A 7,720-nucleotide genomic window follows, 5' to 3' on the forward strand; every position below is an offset into this window, starting at 1 on the left:
GCTTTGAGCACCAATGTCTAGGAGTAACTGAAAGAAAAATTAGAACTCAAAGAGAGTTCCCCAGTTAAGTGCTTGTGGTGTTTCTGGGTCAAGTTACTCTTGAGACAAAACATTTAAAGTCATGGCTAGGCTCAAGGTGCAAAGCACCAAAGAAAAATAAATTAAAGTAAATTTTGCTGTGTTGAAGGAGTAAACTGAAATATAAAAGATCAGAGAATTCATAATATTATCCAGATTCAAATTCTGAATGACATTAACATTCTTCTGATTCAAGGGAGAGTGAGATGCCAAACCTATTCAGGATTGCAGTTGTAAACCCCACTATAAGAAGAGACACGAGCTTAATCAAACTCTCATTCTCATGCAAATTCACATTATAAGCTTATAATAGTTTTGGTTGCTTGAGGACAAGCAACAGTTTAAGTTTGGTGTTATGATGCGTGAGCATCTTGTCTATCTTTTCCTAGTGAATTTGCACTTAAATTGTTGAGTTTAATTAAGAATTAATTATATTTTAGCCACTATGGATGCTATTTTGAGTCTTCTGCAGCACAAAAATCAAAGCATATGGCTACGAGGAGCGACGCGCATGTGTACCTGATGCGTACGCATGATCTGGAAGTATCCATGGTGACGCGTGCGCCTGACTAACGCGCACGCGTGAATTGAAGATTTGCTCAACGACGCGTCCGCGTGACTGACGCGTCTGCTTGACTGACGCATCCGCGTGACTGACGCGTCTGCTTGACTGACGCGTTCGTGTGACTGACGCGTTCGCATGACTTGCGAAGAAGACCAGCGACGCGTACGCGTGATTGATGCGTACGCGTGATGGTAGGCGAAATTGTGATCTCTAATAATGGTATTCAACTTGGTGTGCGCATCTGCTAACTTAGCACTTTCTTCACAACTTCGCACAACTAACCAACAAGTGCACTGGGTCGTCCAAGTAATAAACCTTACGTGAGTAAGGGTCGATCCCACGGAGATTGTTGGTATGGAGCAAGCTATGGTCATCTTGGAAGATTTATTTTTGAAGATCAAGATGAACATCAAGATTTATTTTTGAAAAAATTTCAAGAAAAGAAAACATACAAGACACCAAACTTAGAAATTATTAATGCCTAGACACTATGAATGCAAAAATGCATATGAAAAACAACAAAAGACACAAAACAAGAAAACATAAAGATCAAACAAGAAGACTTACGAAGAACAACTTGAAGATCACGAAGAACACATGCATGAATTTTTGAAAAAAAATGCAAAAATTTATAAAACATGCAATTGACACCAAACTTAAAAATTGACGCAAGACTCAAACAAGAAACACAAAATATTTTTGATTTTATGATTTTCTAAATTTTTTTGGATTTTTTTTGAAATTTTATAGGAAAAAGAAAATAAGAAATTCAAAATTTTTAATAGGAATTCCAGGAATCTTTCAATGTTAGCCTAAAGCTCCGATCCAGGAGTTGGACATGGTTTAATAGCCAGCCAGCTTTAGGATATAAATCAAGCATGCAACATTTGATACTTCATCCAACTCCATATACATGCCTCTTATGTTGACAAGTGGAAGCCTCAATCCAAAAGAATTTGGATATGGCTTTACAGCCAGCCAGGCTTCAACGTGTTACCATGAAACTCTAGAATTCATTCTTAAAAATTTAGAATAATTTTTGAAAACAAAGGGAAAAAAGTTTTTTTGAAAGATTTTTGGAAAAAGATTTTTGAAAATAAAACAAAAAGAAAATTACCTAATCTGAGCAACAAGATGAACCATCAGTTGTCCAAACTTGAACAATCCCCGGCAACGGCGCCAAAAACTTGGTAGGAAAAATTGTGATCTCTAATAATGGCATTCAACTTGGTGTCTGCATCTACTAACTTAGCACTTTCTTCACAACTTCGCACAACTAACCAGCAAGTGCACTGGGTCGTCCAAGTAATAAACCTTACATGAGTAAGGGTCGATCCCACGGACATTGTTGGTATGAAGTAAGCTATGGTCAACTTGTAAATCTCAATTAGGCGGATAATAAATGGTTATGGGATTTTCGAATAATAATAATAAATAAACAGAAAATAATGATAGAAATACTTATGTAAATCATTGGTGAGAATTTCAAATAAGTGTAGGGAGATGCTTTGTCCTTGTTGGATCTCTGCTTTCCTACTACCTTCCTCCAATCCTTCTTACTCCTTTCCACGGCAAGCTGTATGTAGGGCATTACCATTGTCAATGGCTACATCCCATCCTCTCAGTGAAAATGGTCCAAATGCTCTGGTCACAGCATGGCTAATCATCTGTCGGTTCTCGATCATGTTAGAATAGAATCCATTGATTCTTTTGCGTTTGTCATCACACCCAACAATCGCGAGTTTGAAGCTCGTCACAGCCATTCAATCCTTGGATCCTACTCGGAATACCACAGACAAGGTTTAGACTTTCTGGATCCTCAAGAGTGGCCGCCAAAGGGTTCTAGCTTATACCACGAAGATTCTGATTAAGAAATCCAAGAGATACTCGCTCTTTCTAAGATAGAATGGAAGTAGTTGTCAGTCACGCGTTCATAGGTAAGAATGATGATGAGTGTCACGGATCATCATATTCATCATGTTGAAGTGCAACGAATATCTTAGAACAAGAATAAGCTGAATTGAATAGAAAATAGTAGTAATTGCATTAAAACTCGAGGTACGGCAGAGCTCCACACCCTTAATCTATGGTGTGTAGAAACTCCACCGTTGAAAATACATAAGTGATGAAGGTTCAGGCATGGCCGAGAGGCCAGCCTCCAAAACGTGATCAAAGGATCAAAATACAATCCAGAGATGCTTAATACAATAGTAAAATGTCCTATTTATACTAGACTAGCTACTAGGGTTTACAGAAATAAGTAATTGATGCATAAATCCACTTCCAGGGCCCACTTGGTGTGTGCTTGGGCTGAGCTTGAGCTTTACACGTGTAGAGGCTTCTTTTGGAGTTAAACGCCAAGCTGTAACGTGTTTTTGGCATTTAACTCTAGTTTGTGACGTGTTTCTGGCGTTTGACTCCAGAATGCAGCATGGAACTGGCGTTGAACGCCAGTTTACGTCGTCTAATCACGAATAAAGAAAATTCATTTGGAGTTCTATAGCTCTAGAAAATTCATTTTGAGTACAGGGAGGTCAGAATCCAACAGCATCAGCAGTCCTTTGTCAGCCTCCTTATCAGAGTTTTGCTCAAGTCCCTCAATTTCAGTCAGAAAATTCCTGAAATCACAGAAAAATACAAAAACTCATAGTAAAGTCCAGAAATGTGAATTTTACATAAAAACTAATGAAAACATCCCTAAAAGTAGCTAGATCCTACTAAAAACTACCTAAAAACAATGCCAAAAAGCGTATAAATTATCTGCTCATCACGTGACGTGCGCGATCTACAGAATTTACAGAAATTGCTGGGGTGTATTTTGGGCCGCATTTTGACCCAGTTTTCAGCCCAAAAAACAGAGATTAGAAGTTTCAGAATGGACAAATCAAGTGGTTCCCACCCATCAGCGGAAGACTTGTTAATTAATTCGAATTTAAATTCAAATATGATTTTTAGGAAAAGATATTATTTTTAGATAATTAGATTTTAAATTTATTAGGATTAGTTATAAATAGGAATTTAGATGCCATCAGATAAGAACTCTATACATTTTGACAATCCTTATTTTCTCTCTGAACCATGAGCAACTAACCCTCCATTGTTAAGGTTAGGAGCTCTGTCTATTTGTATGGATTTATTCGTTTGATCTTTCTAATTTAATCCATGTTTAGATTTATATTTCCATAATTATTTTTGTTCTTTATTTTATGATCATTGGGTGGAACGGAAGTATGACCCATGTTCTAATTGAGTTCTTGTAAAACTTGGAAAAGCTCTTTACTTGAACAACAGCTTGAAAACATATTATATTGAATTTCTAATTGTTTGTATTTAACGGAATACGTGACATATAATCCCCTTATTTTTGGATAATTAGGATTCTTTTGACATATAAACTAGAAATTGTTCATCACCCTCTAATTGGAATTAATTGACCAAGGAATTGGCAGTTAATGAATTTTAGAGAAGACTAGGAAGGTCTAAGGAATTAGGGTCTAGTCACATATAGTTTGCCATGAAATTAAATCTTACATGATTAAAATAGTTAGTAAGAAAAATGAATCCGGAAAAATAGATAACTCTGAAACCTTGACTGCTTTCTCAAATATTTTATTCCCAACTCATTGCTGCTTGCTTTCTGAAATTCTTAAAGTACTGTTTAATGCTCTTTGAATATCTCAAAACCATTTTCTGCTTACCTAACTAATCCTATCAAACACTATTGTTGCTTGATCCATCAATCCTCATGGGATCGACCCTTACTCACGTAAGGTATTACTTGGTACGACCCGGTGCACTTGCCGGTTTGTTTGTGGGTTGTAAAATACCGCACCACACCCTCGTCCTCACAGCTACCCTCAACTTCTCTGCCTCTCCCTCCATGCCGGGCTCTACCTCGACCACCACCTCTAGCTCCTCTACGACTGTGACCACTCCCCCTCGCCATCCACGACCCCTCTCCTTCAATGCATCGATGGAATCGTCGAGCTACTTCCACTCACATTGGCTCGAACGCCCAACACGACATCTCTCTCAACACGACGTTTGTCCGAGACATCAGGCACCTGGTCTATATTAGGGACATGTCCAAGAGGAGCTCAGGTGACAAGAATCTCCTGCCATACTGTTGCCACCATTCCAAGTACGCATGTGAAGGTCTTAGGTCTAGAACAACATCAAACTGTAACATATGCTGCACCCTGTTGGTCCAATGAATGTGCCAATTCTGTAATGTATCAGGAAACCATTGATCTCCACCTCTGCCATCCTTTGCCATCAAGAAATCTATGTCCAGTGCAGCACGGGGTCGATTCTGTATGCTACCATGCTGCGGCAGCACCTGATCCACCTGATGCCACTCTATGATAGCAAAATAGATCAATGTTGTTGCAGCCCTCTACATACAATGCCATATGTCGTGGTTCTAATATCTCGGGGGGCACTACCTGAACGATATCAGGCAAGCTATATGGCATCCACACGAACTGTTAATAGAAGTACTAATCGTTAGTCATCTAAACAGTGAATAGTGTAAACACAACATTAGTGATGAACAAATTGAAACCATAAATACTCACATCCCTGGGATGAAGTAAATCTATCCTAAGCCTCTAATGCGCGACTCGAAGCCCCTTTTCGCTCAATGTTGGCTGATAACCTGACCATCTGAAAACCAAAACATTTTATCAACAAAGAAATAAATAGATAACTTAGTAAAAACATGGTGCATAACCCAAAAGGACTATATTTGCTAAGCCAGAGAGGCTCTGCTCAAAATTCTCTGTCTGTTGCTGAGAAGATGATGGAAAAGGTTTGCTATTGCCAAACCTGTTTCTCCCACCATTATTGCTATTGAAGCCTTGTTAAGGCTTCTGTTGATCCTTCCATGAGAAATTTGGATGATTCTTCCATGAAGGATTATAGGTGTTTCTATAGGATTCTCCCATGTAATTCACCTCTTCTATTGCAGGATTCTCAGGGTCATAACCTTATCCTTCAGAGGAGGATTCTTTAGCACTGTCGGATGCAGCTTGCAATCTAGTCAGATTCTAAGAAATTATATTGACTTGCTGAGTCAATATTTTGTTCTGAGCCAATATGGCATTCAGAGTATCAATCTCAAGAACTCATTTCTTCTGAGTCACCCCATTATTCACAGGATTTCTTTCAGAAGTGTACATGAACTGGTTATTTGCAACTATCTCAATGAGTTCCTAGGCTTCTACAGGTGTTTTCAGATGAAGGGATCCACCAGCAGAATGATCCAATGTCATCTTTGACATTTCAGACAGACCATCATAGAATATACATATGATGCTCGATTTTGGAAACATGTCAGAAGGACATCTTTTGGTTAATTGCTTGTATCTTTCCCAAGCTTCATAGAGGGATTCACCTTTCTTCTGTCTGAAGGTTTGGACGTCCACTCTAAGCTTACTCATCTTTTGAGGTGGAAAGAATTTGGTCAAGAAGGCATGACCAACTTTTCCCAAGAGTTCAAGCTTTCTTTAGGTTGTGAGTCCAACCTTGTCCTAGCTCTATCTCTTATAACAAAGGGGAAAAGCATAAGTCTGTAGACCTTGGGATCAACCTCATTGGTCTTAACAGTATCACAGATCTGCAAGAATTCAGCTAAGAACTGATGAGGATCTTCCGATGGAAGTTCATGAAACTTGCAATTCTGCTACATTAGAGAAACTAATTGAGGCTTAAGCTCAAAGTTGTTTGCTCCAATGGCAAGAATTGAGATGCTTCTTCCATAGAAGTTGGAAGTTGGTGCAGCATAGTCACCAAGCATCTTCCTTACATCTCTGGCATTGTTGTTAGGTTCGGCTACCATGTCTACTTCTTTTTCGAATTTTTCTGTAAGGTTCTCTCTGGATGTGCTTTAGCTTCTCTTAGCTTCTTCTTCAGAGTCCTTTCAGGTTCAGGATCAACTTCAACAAGAATATTTTTATCCCTGTTTCTGCTCATAAAGAGAACAAAAGGGGTAGTGGAATCCTCTATGTCACAGTATAGAGATTCCTTGAGGTGTCAGAGGAAAAGAGGAATAGAAGGAGGAGGTAAAGAGAGAATGAGAAGAATTCGAACACAGAGAGAGGGAGAGGGTTCAAATTATAAGTAGAAGAGAAGTGTTAGCAATTAAATAGAAAGAGATGAGAGAAAGAGCATTCGAAAATTGAATTTAAAACAAGTAGTTAATTAAAAAGATTTTTTTGAAAAAGGGGTTAGTGATTTTCAAAAATTGGAAGTGGAAAAGTGGTTAGGTAGTTTTGAAAAAGACAAGAAATAGTAATTAGTTGAAAAATATTTGAAAATAATTTTGAAAAGATAAGAAGTTAGAAAAAAAAGATTTTGAAATCAAATTAAAAGAGATATGATTGAAAAAATTTGATTCTCTTTTTTTTTTTTTAAAAAGATATGATTGAAAAAAATTTGATTTTGAAATTAAAATTTGAAAAAGATATGATTGAAAAAAAGATTTGATTGAAAAACATATGATTTTAAAAGGATATGATTGAAAAAGATTTAATTTTTAAAATTGATGACTTGACTAACAAGAAATTAAAAGATATGATTCTAAAATTCAAAGGTTGAACCTTTCTTAACAAGCTTGCAATTTTTTGAATCAAAACATTAATTGTTAGTAAGGATTTTTGAAAATATGAGATAAGATTAAGAAAAAGATTTTTAAAAAAATTAGTTTGAAAATTTTCAAAAACATCAAAAGAAAAATGAAAAATGAAAGTTTAAAATATGTTTGATGCAAAAAGTTACGAGTTAAAACATGAAAATTTGAAAAAATTTGAATTTGAAACGAAATTACCTCCCCTGTGTCATCCTGGCGTTAAACGCCCAGGATGCTATCCATTCTGGCGTTTAACGCCTAGAATGCTACCTCTTTGGGCGTTTAACGCCTAGCCAGGTACCCTGGCTAGCGTTAAATGCTAGAAATCCTTCTTTACTAGGTGTTTTTCTAAACGCCCAGAATGCTGACATTTCTGGCGTTAAACACCCAGAATGGTAGCTGTTCTGAGGGTTACCTGAAGCTGTAGGTTGATCTCGGATGAGATCTTC

The 7,720-nt window shown here is 37.4% G+C and overlaps 1 non-coding gene across 1 annotated transcript; it reads left to right on the forward strand.

Annotated features, from left to right (window-relative positions):
- Positions 1-5,974: 5,974 nt before the first annotated feature.
- Positions 5,975-6,078, forward strand: LOC130950287 (small nucleolar RNA R71). The gene has a single exon (XR_009073553.1). It is a non-coding gene; the product is annotated as a small nucleolar RNA R71 (small nucleolar RNA).
- Positions 6,079-7,720: the final 1,642 nt, after the last annotated feature.

The sequence above is a fragment of the Arachis stenosperma genome, chromosome 1, assembly GCF_014773155.1.
Source record: "Arachis stenosperma cultivar V10309 chromosome 1, arast.V10309.gnm1.PFL2, whole genome shotgun sequence".
Taxonomy (NCBI): domain Eukaryota; kingdom Viridiplantae; phylum Streptophyta; class Magnoliopsida; order Fabales; family Fabaceae; genus Arachis; species Arachis stenosperma.